Source organism: Triticum aestivum, chromosome 4B, assembly GCF_018294505.1.
Source record: "Triticum aestivum cultivar Chinese Spring chromosome 4B, IWGSC CS RefSeq v2.1, whole genome shotgun sequence".
NCBI lineage: Eukaryota > Viridiplantae > Streptophyta > Magnoliopsida > Poales > Poaceae > Triticum > Triticum aestivum.
In genome coordinates, this window is record NC_057804.1 from 39,334,937 (window position 1) to 39,351,674 (window position 16,738).

The window sequence follows — 16,738 nt, forward strand, 5'->3', positions numbered from 1 at the left end:
ATAGTTGGTATACCCGGATCTCCAAGTTTCTTTGGTATTCCACCCTTAAAAATGTAATTAGCAAGCATGGTGAAAATTTCAGTTTCCAGTATCTTTCTTTTATTTGTAATGATATCCTTCATATATTTAGCATAAGGATTTACTTTCAGCATATCAGTTAAGTGCATACGTAAGAAAATAGGTCTAATCATTTCAGCAAAGCGCTCAAAATTCTCATCATCCTTTGACTTGGATGGTTTAGGAGGAAAGGGCATGGGTTTCTGAACCCATGGTTCTCTTTCTCTACCGTGCTTCCTAGCAACAAAATCTCTCTTATCATAATGTTGATTCTTTGATTGTGGGTTATCAAGATCAACAGCAGGTTCAATCTCTACATCATTGTTTTTGCTAGGTTGAACATCAACATGAACATTATCATTAACATTATCACTAGGTTCATGTTCATCACCTGATTGAGTTTCAGCATCAAAAATAGAAATATCATTAGGATTCTCAGGTGTGTCTACAGTAGGTTCACTAGAAGCATGCAAAGTTCTATCGTCTTTATTTTTCTTATTTTTAGAAGAACTAGGTGCCTCTAAATTATTTCTCTGAGAATCTTGCTTGATTCTCTTAGGGTGGCCTTCAGGATACAAAGGTTCCTGAGTCATTCTACCAGTTCTAGTAGCCACTCTAACAGCAAAGTCATTTTTATTATTTAATTCATCAAGAAAATCATTTTGAGCTTTAAGTATTTGCTCAGCTTGAGTAGCAACCTTAGAAGCATATTTGCTAACGAATTTGAGTTCATCTTTAACTCTAGCCAGATTATCGCTTACACGTATTATCTCAAAAGCATTATTCTTTAACTCTCTACCAACATAAGCATTAAAACTTTCTTGTCTAGCCATATATTCATAAAATTCATCCAAGCATGGGCTATGAAATTTAGTAGAGGGAATTTCAACTTTATCATATCTATAGAGAGAATTTACCTTTACTACCTGTGTCTTGTTATCAAGACAATGTGGTTCTTCAACAGGCGGTATATTAAGACCATGTATTTCTTCAATAGGAGGTAAATTCTTAACATCTTCAGCTTTAATACCTTTTTCTTTCATTGATTTCTTTGCCTCTTGCATATCTTCAGGACTGATAAATAAAACACCTCTCTTCTTCGGAGTGGGTTTAGGAATAGGCTCAGGAGTTGGCTCAATTGGTTCAGGAATTACTTCAGGAATTGGCTCAGGAAGAGTCCAATTATTTTCATTAGTCAACATATTATTCAATAATATTTCAGCTTCGTCGACGGTTCTTTCCCTGAAAACACAACCAGCACAACCCAAGTAGTCCTTGGAAGCATCGGTTAGTCCATTATAAAAGATATCAAGTATTTCATTTTTCTTGACAGGATGATCAGGCAAAGCATTAAGTAACCGGAGAAGCCTCACCCAAGCTTGTGGGAGACTCTTTTCTTTGTTTTGCACAAAATTATATATTTCCCGCAAGGCAGCTTGTTTCTTATGAGCAGGGAAATATTTAGCAGAGAAGTAATAAATCATATCCTGGGGACTACGCACACAACCAGGAGCAAGGGAATTATACCAAGTCTTAGCATCACCCTTTAATGAGAATGGAAATATTTTAAGTATATAAAAATAGCGAGACTTCTCATCATTAGTAAATAGGGTAGCTATATCATTTAACTTGGTAAGATGTGCCACGACAATTTCAGATTCAAGGCCATAAAAAGGATCAGATTCAACTAAAGTAATAATTTCAGGATCAACAGAGAATTCATAATCCTTATCAGTAACACAGATAGGTGAAGTAGCAAAAGCAGGATCGGGTTTCATTCTAGCATTAAGAGACTGCTTCTTCCATTTAGCTAATAATTTCTTAAGATCATATCTATCATTGCAAGCAAAGATTTCCCTAGCAGCTTCTTCATTCATAACATAACCCTTAGGAACAACAAGTAATACATAATCATTGGGAGAACCTTCATCATCACTATCATCAGTAACAGGATCTTCAGTAATTTCATTCCCCCTAACTCTAGCAAGTTGTCATCAAGAAATTCACCTAATGGCAAAGTAGTATCACGCACAGAAGTAGCTTCATCATGCATAGCAGAAGTGGCATCATCAGTAACATGCGACATATCAGAATTCATAGCAGTAGCATGTTTAGGTGTTGCAAGCCTACTAATAACGGAAGGAGAATCTAGTGCAGAGCTAGATGGCAGTTCCTTACCTCCCCTCGTAGTTGAGGGCAAAATCTTGGTTTTAGCGTCTTTCAAGTTCTTCGTAGTGATCAACAGATAAAAATCCCAAGTGACTCAGAGAATAGAGCTATGCTCCCCGGCAACGGCGCCAGAAATTAGTCTTGATAACCCACAAGTGTAGGGGATCGCAACAGCTTTCGAGGGTAACGTATTCAACCCAAATTTATTGATTCGACACAAGGGGAGCCAAAGAATATTCTTGAGTATTAGCAGTTGAGTTGTCAATTCAACCACACCTGGATAACTTAGTATCTGCAGCAAAGTATTTAGTAGCAAAAGTGGTATGATAATAAAGGTAACGGTAGCAAAAGTAAAGATAAATATTTTTGGGTTTTTGTAGTAGTTGTAACAGTAGCAACGGAAAAGTAAATAAGCGAAGAACAATATATGAAAAGCTCGTAGGCAATGGATCAGTGATGGATAATTATGCCGGATGCGATTCCTCATGTAATAGTTATAACATAGGGTGATATAGAACTATCTCCATCATCAATGTAATGTAGGCATCTATTCCGTAAATAGTCATATGTGCTTATGGAAAAGAACTTGCATGACATCTTTTGTCCTACTCTCCCATGGCAGCGGGGTCCTAGCGGAAACTAAGGGAAATTAAGGCCTCCTTTTAATAGAGGACCAGAATAAAGCATTAGCACATAGTGAATACATGAACTCCTCAAACTACGGTCATCATAGTATCCCGATTATTGTCACTTCGGGGTTGTCAGATCATAACACATAATAGGTGAATATAGACTTGCAAGATAGGATCAAGAACACACATATATTCATGAAAACATAATAGGTTCAGATCTGAAATCATGGCACTCGGGCCCTAGTGACAAGCATTAAGCATAGCAAAGTCATAGCAACATCAATCTCAGAACATAGTGGATACTGGGGATCAAACCCTAACAAAACTAACTTGATTACATGGTAAATCTCATCCAACCCATCACTGTCCAGCAAGCCTACGATGGAATTACTCACGCAGGCGGTGAGCATCATGAAATTGGTGATGGAGGATGGTTGATGATGACGAAACCCCCTCTCCGGAGCCCCGAACGGACTCCAGATCAGCCCTCCCGAGAGAGATTAGGGCTTGGCGGTGGCTCCGTGTCGTAAAACGCGATGAAACTTTCTCTCTGATTTTTTTCTCCCTGAACGTGAATATATGGAGTTGGAGTTGAGGTCGCTGGAGGTCCAGGGGGCACACGAGATAGGGGGGGCGCGCCCTACAGGGCGGGCACCCCCCTGTCTCGTGGACAGGCCCTGGGCCCCCTGGTATATTTCTTTCGCCCAGAAATTCTTATTGGTTCCAAAAAGTGCCTCCGTGGATTTTCAGGACATTCCGAGAACTTTTCTTTTCTACACATAAAACAACATCATGGCAGTTCTGCTGAAAACAGCGTCAGTCCGTGTTAGTTTCATTCAAATCATGCAAGTTAGAGTCCAAAACAAGGGCAGAAGTGTTTGGAAAAGTAGATACGTTGGAGACGTATCAGGCTGCATGCATCGTCCAGATGCAAAGGCTGGAGGTCCTCCTCCTTTTCTAAGAAATGACTGTACTAAGGTCACAAGAAAGCATTTGCATTCTTTTCAGAGTCTCCAAAGGTTCTCTTGGTTTAGATGGCACCCCACAATGGGCAAGCGCAACACTGAAATCGAGATGCCATCATTGGCTTAGCTAGGATCTGACATCTTCCTATTTGTAGAAGTGTAGAAACTGCCCCCGTTTGATTAGGCACAGTTTGAAAACAATTATTTAAACCATTGCTCGTATCTTGCCTAGGCATGCTAATAGTAACATATTCCTGCACTGCAAAGTTCCCAGCCTAGCTCTGAACAAACCATACACATATTTCTATCTCTTGCTGCAATGATTGCTTACCATACATAATTGACATTAAAGCAACTAAATAATAAGAGACAGCTAGCTGCCACAAGCTTGCCATCCTTTTATTCTTTCCTGTCCACATTACAACTTTTAAGAAAATTGCTGAAATTAACAAATATTACATTGGGCTGGAGATTATTATTACATTGAAGTTGCGACACCAGATTGTTCTGTTATAGCTGCAAGCAATCTTGGCATTGGAGGAACATCAATGTCCTGTTGACCCTCAAGAACCCGGACAACTTCACCCATTATTGGCCGATCGAATTCATTATCTTGGATGCACCAACATGCAACTTTGCAAACCCTTTCAGCCTCTTCCAAATTGAAAACACCATGTAACTGCGGATCTACCAAACTCTTCAAATCTCCACCGTGAAGCTTGCTGATGGCTTGCACAGGGAAGTATTCAATATTCTGGTCACTGTAGTTGCTGCTAGTGTTGTACGATGTTTCAGGTGAAGAATTCCTCCTTCCTGATATGATTTCAAATAGCACCATGCCGAAGCCGTAAACGTCGACTTTCGGTGTGATCGCCACTCCAGTAAGCCACTCTGGGGCAAGATAACCCACAGTTCCTCTGAATGAAGTAAGAATTCGGCTGAAATCCCTTCCCACAAATGTTGCCAACCCAAAGTCTGCAACTTTAGGAACAAATGATGCATCCAAAAGTATGTTCTCTGGCTTAATATCGCAGTGTATGATGCACTTGCGACAACCCTGATGCAAGTAGGACAATCCTCTAGCAACTCCTAGGGCTATCTGATATCTGATGTTCCAATTTAGGACGACAACATTTGCATTGCTCGTCTTAAATAGATGACCATCAAGAGAACCATTTAACATGTGTTCGTACACAAGTAATCTGTGATCACCTTCACAGCAGAAACCAATCAATTTGACTAGGTTTATGTGTTGGATCAGTCCAATTGAGCTCACCTCGGCCCTGAATTGCTTCTCTCCTTGACAGGCACCATCAAGCCTTTTCACTGCTATACTAGTCGAGTCATTTAAGACTCCTTTGTATACAGAACCAAAACCACCTCCTCCAAGCTTTTTTGAGAAGCTTTTAGTAGCACGAACCAAGTCGGTGTATTTGAAGGCTACAATTCCACCAGCACTACCTAGATTGTCATACATAGGCAAACCACAACACTTGAATTTGTTCCTCCAAATCAGTAACAACAACATGACCATTATTAACCCAAAACCAATAATACTTACAATAGTAACAACTCCGACCTTTGGTTTTCTTTTCTTTTTTCTGGAACCGGGTAGCGAATCTTTGGCAGCAAGGCAAAGGTAAAGAACATCTTCAGAATTATTTTCAATGCCATCATTCAGATTTACACTAAGCAGTTCCCCATGCCAGACAGAGCATCTGTTGTTGTTATAGGAATAAGCAGTGCAGGAGCAAGAACCGAGACATGCTTCTTCACATTTGCTCTGAGTGGTAGCAACTTCTATAATTTGTGGGTTGTAGGGCAATGCAACATGAGCAATGGGGTGGAACATGTCTGTTGAACTTGTCATGTTTTTCTTGTTACCACTAGTGCTGCAATGTAAAGGTGTGTTTCTAATGCACCCTCCTGTTCGATCCTCAAACTCCCAATCATGTCGTGACTTATGGGAGAAGCTCTCCATACAGATACATGATGGATGCGCAATGCCGTTGCAAACTGTGAAAGGCCCGCACGTAGCAGGCGGGCTGCAGGGATCAGCAGGCTCGGAATATATGATTTGCCAAGACTGGTTGGCTTGTGACCAAATATTCAGCTTAACCTGACCAGAGATGTCTAGTGAGACAAATATGGAAGACGATGATTCATCCAGTAAAGTGTACGTGTAGTACTCCTCCTGGTTGTTATTGACATATGTTAGGTTAATCAAACCTTTGGTCCGAGGATCTAAATCTAGAAGTGTCTTGAGCATTGGTATCAAAGATGATGATCCCGAGGTTGCATAAACCAGATACTTTACCAAGGGGTTGTTGCGGCGCTTGAGGACGATCCCGCTGGTGTCTTCTAGTTCCATGCTGTATGAGCCAAGACCCAGATCAATGCGGCTCTTTTTTGATATGAACTGGCGACTGAAACCAGTGACCTTGTTCCGGCCCAACTTGGCGCCAGGAAGCCCGACATCTAATGGATAGTCGAAGCTCTGCCATAACGGTAGGTCAGATGATGGGCTATCTGTGACTTTGACAGCAAGATTTCCAGTGTTCAAGAGAACAGCAACACTAGTGGTGGTGGTGTTTATGCTGCTACTTTGTGTCCAATTGACCATGTGAGTGGACCAAACAAGGGATTCAGTGCCGGCAATAGCATGTTTTACGACAATGACAAGATTGTCGTTTCTTGAGATCTTGAGGTGTGTTGAGTTAATGTTGGCGTGGGCAATGGGCTTCTCCCTATTAGCAACCCACACAGTAGTGAAAACTGGAATTTTATTGAACCATATGCCAAGGTACCAGTTGTTGTGGGACGACTTACTAATAGTGCTTGCCGCTGGCTGGAAGAATCCAAGCGCGAACTTGCCGTTTCTTGAGACGAGCTTATCACCGACGGTGAGCACTCGGCCCGCCACGAGAGTATCACCTACGGATGCAGATGTGGAGCAGCAAGATGTGGGCAAGAAGAGAAGCCCAAGTAACAATATGTAGAGCGGATGCATGGAGAAGAGTGTGGACGTGCTCTGCTCTGCTATTCGAAATAGGAAGAAGAGGATGTATATATAGGCTGGAACATGTTGTTGAGCTGAACTTTCACTACGATCCATTTGGGACCAATCAAATTCAGATTAGGACAGTAGTGGCCCAATTTAGATTGGGGCCACTATCTCTCTGTATAATACAAGGCTGGTACTATTTTCATGAAAACTACTGTATGTGCTAGTCGGCAGGGATTACAAGCTCTCCAGCACACCAAGGAGGACTTTCAATGATGCTTTCCGCCAAGTGTCCAAGTCAGTCATGAGGCTTCCACTAAGTGGCCAAGGACTTTGGTCAAGTCAACCCTGAGCATTCCACAAAAGCTGCCGTGGGCCATGCTCAAGTCAATCATGGGGCTTCCACTAAACTTACCATGAAAGCTGTATTTTTGGAGTCTTCCACTATGTTAGTGAGCTCTGGAAAGTGCTAACCATACCCCTCACGGCATGCTGATAGTCAAAAGGTCAGCCAACAAGACAATGGACTGAATGATCATCGTATATTATTGATCTAAACCAAAAGGTACGCCCACATATTCTAGGGTTATCTTCCATATACAATTTAAAATAATCATTTTACTAATCAACCCAGAAATATCTGCTTCGATGGTCGAATACTACAAAAGCAAGAGCAACACCTAAGACCAGCACTGAGAAAGTGCGACCACAAACAGAAATACAATAAATGTCGTAAGCTAATAAAGCTGGCAAACTTAAAACACATAAGAGTGAGCTAGAAAAAAGAGACAAATAACTGCTGAGTATATTGATTATTAGGAAAGACGAAATAGATCACGATTTGTTCTGGCTTGTCTTATACTCAATGTTGATCATTGTACTTCTATATATATGCCCACGAGGCTCAAGCAATAAAATGAACTATTCCGCAACAATCTCTCTCTCCCTTCTAACATTTCTAACATGGTATCAGCCTAACCGATCCAAACCCTAGCCGCCACCACTTCCGCACCCGCGTGCCGCCCCCGGGGCGGTCGGCCTCCATGACCGCCACCAGGGGCCGCGCCGCCGGTACGTAGGGTTCGTCCGCCTGTCGTGTTGATCGGCTGCTTTAGTGGCTTTAGGTTTTCTCTCTCTCTCGCCGGTCGTTTTGATCAGCATTTTCTTTTTGGTTTTTCGATCTATGCTTGATCGGTTTGCGTCACACGCCGCTGTCGTCGACACCAACGCGCCTCTACTCCGACCCCAACGTGACCGGCCGGCCTCTCCTCCTATCTGGCAACCACGCGTGTCGAGGCGGCCCGTCAGGGCCAGTGGGCGTCCGCGCGTCGGCCCGTCCGTCGCCCTGCGCCGGCCATCGCCGCCCTACTCCAAGCGGACTCCTGCATCGCCCCTACCCGACGGCCTCATGCGATGCGGCGGCCCATCACGACCGCCGTTCGCGCACCGGCCCGCCCGTCGATCCACGCCGTCCATCGCCACCCACCATCGCCGCGTCTACACGGCGACCCTACGGTGTGCCTCACCGGCCACGTCCCCAGCTGCGTCGGGCTGGCTGCGTCAGGCTCATCGGCTACCTCGAGCTCGGGCGCCGCTGCTTCCTTGGTCGCTCGGGCCTCGCTTCCCGGGCGCTGCTTTGGCAGCCCGGGTGTCGGTGCTACTTTGGCAGCCCGGGTGCCGGTGTTGACGCGCTCTTCCGCATGATGTCCCACGCCGTTCGTCATCGTCGGCCTCATCTTGGACTCCACCGCCATGCCCCGCCTACACCGAGCGGCGTCCCCGACCTCGCGTGCGATCGGCTTGATCACCCGCTCGTCACCGTGATCCGCCCCATCTATGCCATGCGACCGACCTGGGCCGTCGGTTGCGCGCGCCTCCGCAGGTCCCGTGAAGATCGTCCCCGAGTTCAGCGCATCCCTCCATCGATTGAGCAACGGGCTGTCGTTGCGTCGCCCCATGGTTCTCCTCGCGGCTGCATCGTCTCGCGTGTCGCCACTGCGTCACCCCTTCGGGACGTACTGCTGCGATACGTGGTCCATGCCGCCGCCCCAAGGTCGTCCCCGCGGTTGCACCAACCTGCACTCCGCCGCTGCGCCGCCCCTTCGGGCTGTAGCGCCGCAGCCCGCGGTCCCTACTACCGCCCGAGGTCTTCCCTCCGTCGCCCCGTTCCGCCTGCTGCCGTCGCTGCGTCGCCCCTTCGGGCCATAATGCTGCGGCCCGCAATCCACCGTCGTCCCCGCGCGTCGACCTCTCGTGGTATGCGCCGCACTGGCTCCCTTGGCACGGGAACACCATTGTCCGGGCCGATCTTTGTCACGTTGTCGGGTTCCTTGCCTACTTCGAGAACCGTCGCCGCACTACTAACCTAACCACTGCCTCCGCAGCCGCTCTTCTTCGGCCGCTGCCGCCGCTACCTCTGTAGCCGCCGCCGCCGCTCGTCCACCCCCTTCGTCTTCGTCCAAGCACCAGCCCGTCACCAACGTCGCCATCATCTACCCCGACCAGTTCGTCTGCTCCGACCACCGTTGGTGGCATCACCCCCGCGCCGATGGAATGCCACAATCGTCGTCGAGTTCTTTTATGGTGGCTCCTCTGACTTCTCCGACATGGCGTATAGCTCGTGCAGGTCCCTCGTCTACGCATGCTCTGTGCTTGCAACACCGATGCGTGCCTTTGTCCACGACGTGTCCCCGGGCCTGGGGAGCGGCACTTCGTCCGTCTACGCATGCCCGGTGCTAGCAACACCGACGCGTGCCTTCGGCTACGACGTGTCTCCGGGCTTGGCAAACCCGGCGCGACGTGTCATCAACATCATCTTCTTCTTGGCGCACCACTACTTCGACACCACTGCTCCCATGCTAACTCGGCGCCTCCTTGCGCGCGCGGCTCCACGATGACTTCCTCGACACCGGCTACCCTGACTCGACATCGACCACGACATTCTTCACACGGCTATTTCGACCACGGCTCCACCACCCACGCTCTTGGCTACCTCGACAAACTGTACAAAGGGCTACCACCTTGCTTGAGCAACCTCGTCGGTTTTCACTCCAGCCACGACTTCCGCGATGCATCGACCGTTAGACTGTGGGTGGGTGTCCCTCGGCTTGCCTTTGAAATCTTCTCAAGTCTCACCGTCTGCGTCGTTACCATTGTGACCGTGGAGGGATGTTGAGTATATTGATTATTACGAAAAACGAGATAGACTAGGATTTGTTCTGGCTTGTCTTGTACTTCAAGTTTATCATTGTATTCCTATATAAATGTCCACAAGGCTCAAGCAATACAATGAATTATTCCACCAAATTCTAAAGGGATGGTACTAGTGCCCATATTAGACTCACATGTTCAGTACTGTAATTCAACTTAGGCCTGCTATGGGACCATCACAGGTTGGCGGAATTGGATAAATGGCAACACACAGAGCAGCAAAGATGCTGTCCTTAACCCAACGCGGGCTGCGTCGGCTGGAACCTTGGTGCCCCTTCATGAGGGACAAACCAACTTAAATGCAACAGTGGTAGCTCCCATTACTCCAGGGGGTGTTGTCAGTCACTGTCTGCGATAACATTTAGAAGGTTACAGATGCAAATGTATGTCAAGAATCAATTCAAAATGAGAAGCATTGTGCTCTCCTCTGGAAGCAAGTGCCCACATTTCCTCACATATGGTGACCGATCCCTCCCCGGCACATTCCTTTACAGCCACTAGTACAAGTGGGGCGACAGCGTGCAATCCGACACCGGCCATGGCGTGGAAAGACCAAGCCAGGACAGGACTAATGGGTTTACGTCTGATAAAATCCTTGTGGAATGTGTTAGTGGAAAATCGAGCTTTGTTTTGGCAGTAGCGAGGAAATTTTTACTGTCGCCTCCAACAGCACATGTCAACTACAGATACAGAAAGAAATTACATTCTTCAAATTCATCTGGTTGACCAATATTCAGACTTATGCAGTAGCATGACCATATGAATCAGAGTGAAGCAGCAGTAATTCTAGTGGTATTTTAGTTATTCTGATGTGGTTCGACTAATCACGCGCAGGCAGGAAGAAATGCAAGTATATATAGGTGGAGGAGCTAGAGGTGGAAGAGGTTCACTGTCTCCAGCGACTGCGGCGCCATCCACCTGCGCTGCACGCCCGAACTCTGCCACAGGCTAGGAGACGAGATGATGGGGAAACTGAATCTATGGAGGAGAAAGTTCCATCCGGTGCTCAAACTCATCACATCCTTGCCTAAAAAAAAACTCATCACATACTCCCATCTTTCAAAAAAACAGATTTAAATGATTTTAAAATGTCTTTTTTTAATGTTAGCAAGACAAATGTCTGTAATTTCTAAAAAATTGAATCCAAATTCAAAATGCACACGGAGATATAAAAAAGATAAATCTCCATATGTATTTTGAGTTTGGATTTGAAATTTTTAGGGATTGTAGGCACACGATGTTGTGAACATTAATAGAATAATATTGAAACACATTTTTTTAAAATTTTGTGAGCATGGGAGCCTTTAAGTGGTGGGAGCACCCAAATCTGACATCAGCGATCTCTATCCCTGCACCACATTCCTGCCGCATGGCTGACTGTATGTTATGTATATTCATCATGGGAATAAAGCAAGAAACTTCTGCCCGCTACCCCCACCGCTCATGTTGAGGTGATATTTAAAACAAAAAAGAGACCGGCCAACTCACCTCCAGGAGCTTCCTCGATTGGGGCTTCATCAGCCGTTCGATCTGCCTTTCTCGCGCGCCTAAGCCGTTGAATCTTCACTTGCGATTAAATTATTTTCACCCCACGGTTCATTTGTCTGTCCAATGACCGGTGGGCTCGTCTCGTGTCTGTATTGGCTGGGTAAGCGGCGCCCGGGTGAGAGAGAATTTGTCCCATCCACGCGCCGCGCCCGCACCCAACACAACCCAATCCCCTCGTCCCGCACGCCGTGCACACTCCGGTCCCCTCATCCCGCATGAACCCTAGGGAGAGAGAGATAGGAAGATGAGAGGGAGAGAAAGGGGAGAGGAGAGGAGAGGGAGGCCCGGCAGCGGACGGGAGAGGGTGACCGGCGAGGCGTCGGCCTGCGCCCCTCCTCGCGCACGAACCCTAGCTGAGAGACAAAATGAGGGGGAGAGAGAGAAGGAAGGAGAGGAGGGAGAAAGAGAGAGGAAAGAGGAAAGGGAGGTGCGGCGGCTGACAGGAGAGAGGGTCATCGGCCGGCGCCGGAGAGGACGGGCCCGACCTGGACGCGACCTGGAGGTTGGCGGTGGCTCGATCCACTCCTGGGTCGGGAGCTGCGACGAGGCTGGGGCTCGGGCGCGTTGTACGGGAGGATGTACTCCGCCTCTTCCTCATGGTGCGGCGGACGGCGACTCTCCCTCTTCTCTGTCGTCGGCGGCCAGCTCATCCCACTGCCTCGTGCTCGCCGCTGACCACGGATCCGCCATGGACGGAGGGTATCAAGAGGGGAAGAGGGGAAGGACGTCTTCGCCTTCGCAAGCAGCACTGGCGGACGAGCACACACGCATGTCCTCTTCCTGATGGAAGGCAACTCGAGCATGGGAGTAGTGGCCAAGGCTGGGCACCATGGGTTGGCCGAGGTGCTTCATGGCGAGGAACAGGTGCGCCATCTTCCAATCCGTCCACAATTTGAAGCAGCCAGGCAGGGAGGACCAAGAAAACATAGGTACTCTTCTATCCCTTTGTACGTCTTGTCTGATGCATATGTTTGTGTGTGTGTGAGGGAGGGAGGGAGGGAGGGAGGGAGGGAGGGAGAGAGAGAGAGAGAGAGAGAGAGAGAGAGTAGATCACCGATGGAATGGAAGGTAACTTTTATTTCAACTTTGATCTTACTAGGCATCCAGATTCTTATTTTGTTCTTCTGAGATTTCTTGTTGGGTGTATGAACATTCATGCACACACTGTAAATTATTGTGCTTGTTCCAAATTAGAAATACAGAGAAGAAATAAAATTATTAGTTAGCAAATATACATAGCTCATTCACATTTTAGTTCCCTAATATGTGGGTTTTCTACACATGATGTGTGCAGATCTGTGAAAGAAGAGATGAAGAACAATTTTAGCTGAAGAGTTGAAGAAGACCAAGGTGAATTTTATCCCTCTTGCGAATCCAATCAAGTTTGCGCTTGCATTTTGGTGATATGGTTTGTGTTGGACCATGTTCTCTAGCTATCAATGGACTTTCCAAAGTAGTTTTGCTGATTTGTTGTTATGGATTTCATGTTATGCAGACTATTTTGCTTAGAGATGGGCATGCGCGACTCCTTATTTGTTTGCAGCGTCGTATAGGATAATATGAGATTGCTATTTTGCTGCTTGGGAACACATTTTGAGATAACATCAGCTCTGTTCTAACTAGCCATTGTGCTATCCTCTTTTTTTGGGGGGTTGCAAATTCCTTGCCTTTCTATTCTCGTATTTGCAATCAATGTACAATGCTCTATATTTTTACTTGATGATGTACAGTTGTTGATACTTTTTGTTGAGAACAGGCTCTTGTGAGTACAAGTAAAAAAATATATTAAATGTGATCGTTGTATGGACTGTGCACCTGTTCCATGTGACAACTAAAATTTGTTGTGTTTCCCCGTCGGTTAAGCTTTTCACTCGATTACTGTATGGGTGATTCAATCTTATTTGCTTGTTATATGGTTTGGGTATTCATGGTTCATAGGAGGGGGTTTATAAGGGAATCAAGAGCTTTTTTTTAACAGCATGTACAAAAGGTTCAGCAAGTGGGACTCAAGTCTGCAACCACAATAGAAGTAAGGCCATGGAGCAAGAGTTCTGTTGGGCATCCTTTGCATTTATCTTGCCAGGTTCCATGCTTCATAGCATGTGTGTAAGCATATCAATACACACATACACTGCGGTTCGTAACGCCATTTAATAGGGGATGCATTAGGGTACTTTATTTCCATTATAAACTGATAATAATTATGAATTTAGTAAGGTAACAATAATATGGGTTATAGCAGAATATTAGATGTGGTATGCTTGTATGAGTAGAATGCAGAGTTTATAAATGAACTAAAATCTGAGAACAGGAAGTGGTAGGTTTAATTTCAGTTAGAAAATTAGGTGTACTGCAGTATCATATATTCAGGTAATCCTTTGCATTTTTTTTGCCATGTTCAGGCTTTATACATCGTTTGTATATGCATAAAGTACGCCACATAAACTGGAGTTTGTAGTGTCAGGAGTAAGAGGGGTGCAACTAAGTAGTAGCATGTTACAGGATAAGAGCAACTGTTTAGTTTAACTCCAAAGAGGTCAGATGAAATGAATTTTTGATATATCTGAACTCTAGAGCATAAGATGCATCTTTCTACTCTTCCTGAGATCACGGTTATTGTGGGAAGTTTTATCTCTTCCCTACAGTCAAAGCTCATGTGCAATTTGGAAAAAAATGCAAACATGCTATCGCTGCATTTGACAATTCCTTTTAGGTGAAAAAACCTGGCTTTGTTTTGTTCCTTTTTGTTCTCTGTTTATTACTGTTTATTGCTCAGAGTGATTGTTCCCAAAGTAGTCTTTAACAATTAATCATTTGCAGGTATCTAACCAATAGCGGCTTACGTTTCCTGGTCATTTTTCTTTTGGAAATGGATGTTGTTGCTTCCTAGGTGAGCTGAGGTGATAACTCCCTTCTGGCGCTGGGCCTACGTGTTCAACGCTGCCCTCACCATCCCCTTCTTCCATTGGCTCATCGGCCCGTCAGAGTTCAGAGACCTAATACTCCGCACTGCCTCCCGTCCATTTTCAGATATATATATTTATATAAGGTTTATCATCACCCCATGGATCATGTGTTGTTGATTGACCAGGTTATTGAGGTGGAGGTCAATAGGGTGAGGCAGAGAAGTGGAGTGCTCATAAAGAAACGAAGGTATGTATGAATATGATGGATGCTTCCATTGCCAACTAATGAAATGCATGTCTCATGCTCGCGCAGCTGCTGCCTGGACTTGCCGCTGCCGCCGCCTCCAGTCGCTTCCGCCTTAGGCATCCCGTCACTAGCAAGGTAATTTTGTTCCGGTCCCTGCTGTCCTCCTATCCTCCGTTCTTGATTGCTACAGGTTCTTGTTGTGTGTGTGCTTGCTGACTTAGTGTTGTGTGTGTCTGGGCACCCATTGTATTTTTTTACTGGCTTGCCGTTGCGTGCATGATTGTGTGGCTGGCTTGGTGGTAGCATCATACATACTTGGTCGTAGCGCTCGCTTGCTAGCTACAAGTTCTTGTTGTGTGTTTGGTTACTACTGGCTTAGTTATGTGTATGTGTCTGGGCACCTGTTGTGTTTTTTGCTGGCTTGCTGCTCGTGCATGATTGTTGTGACTGGGCTCTGGTTGTTCGGTGTTGGGCTGTTGATGGCATGCGACCTGCTTCAAAAAAAAAGGAAAGAAAGAAAGCATTTGTTTATAGAACAAATATATTGAAAAAAATTCCATGGAAAGCGTGCATATTTAGCAAGGAAAAGGAGTCTAGAGAGCCTTAGATTCTTGTTATGTGTTAATTTGCAAAATTTCTGCAGCTATATATTTGCTCAATCCAAAAGACATATTTTACTCAACCTTCAATATAATGTATTTCTAATTGTTCATAACTCCTAAACTTTTTGTTATGATTTTGCAAGATTTCGAAATTATTGTATTTCAAAATTGTTATATTGATTCCTCGATGCTTCTCTCTTTGCTTTTTTTCTTTCCTACAAGAAGATGCCGAGTCATGTAATATGTTCAAAGAGCCATGTTTTTGAACATACACGATGTGTACATCTCTTTGTAGACAACAAGCCATGTTTTTTTAATTATTAAAGGGCATTCAATTTGTTACCTTATATGTTTGCCAACAACAAACCAACTAAACCATGATTCTCTTTTCAATGTGAACATGGATTCAGCGGGTCTCTGCCATTTGGCGCAACGGGTCCATGAGGAAAAGGCGGTCTATTGCTAGCTTATTTGAAAAGCGCCAACAATGTGTGCCACATGTAAACAGTCCATGTTCAAAGAATAGAAGCACAAGTGTGGAGATAATGTAATTGGTTAGTCATGAAATTCAGTCTCAATGAGCTCAACTAATGACATGTGTGGGTTGAGCCTGAGGTCATTTCCAAAGTAACGGAAGTATTTTACTTTCCTTTTCATGTCAATGGTCGATGGTACTTACATGTTGTATCAGGTTATCAAAGGACTGCAATCATATACATTTTATAAACAAATAAAACACTTTTATGAAGCATGTAGTAGACAAATAGTGCTACTGATAAATGGATTTTTATCTCAGAGCACAAATGGTGTTTAGTGGGTCTCTGTCATTTTGTGCAATGGGAGATTACTCAAAAATACACATATGTTCAACATAGCATGATCTTCAATGAGATTCTATACTACCAAATTAAAATCTATAGGTACATCTCATTGTATACAACAAACCTCCATTATTTCTTTATTAAAGAGGATTGATTTTATTCGCAAAAAGAAGGGTTAAATTTGTTACCGTATGTGCTTGTCCACAACTAAAATAACTAAAGTAAGGTTTTTTTTTCAATGTGAACATGAATTCAATGGTTCTTTGCGTCATTTGGCGCAACAGAAATAACTACAAGGATTTATTTGCATACGTATACATCCATAAATGTTGTAGGAGAGAATTACAACGCATGATCTACGATGCCTAAAAAAAGATATGAGAAAAGTAAAAATTGCCACATAAAGAGGAGAAATGCAAGATCCGGATAAATGAGAACTAAATCCATGCATGCTGAGAAATCCGAAATCGAAGGAAAGGAGAAATTTCACCAGTTGAATACGCCTCTCTGGGAATGCTTATCTTGCCCAACTGAGGAACCAAGGAGGAAAAGGGGATAAACAAGCTCGATGGATTCA

The 16,738-nt window shown here is 44.9% G+C and overlaps 1 long non-coding RNA gene across 1 annotated transcript; it reads left to right on the forward strand.

Moving 5' to 3' along the window:
• Positions 1-11,731: 11,731 nt before the first annotated feature.
• Positions 11,732-16,020, forward strand: LOC123090869 (uncharacterized). The gene is made up of 4 exons (XR_006442632.1): positions 11,732-12,514; positions 12,880-14,738; positions 14,805-14,873; positions 15,751-16,020. It is a non-coding gene; the product is annotated as an uncharacterized lncRNA (long non-coding RNA).
• The last annotated feature ends 718 nt before the right edge of the window (positions 16,021-16,738 follow it).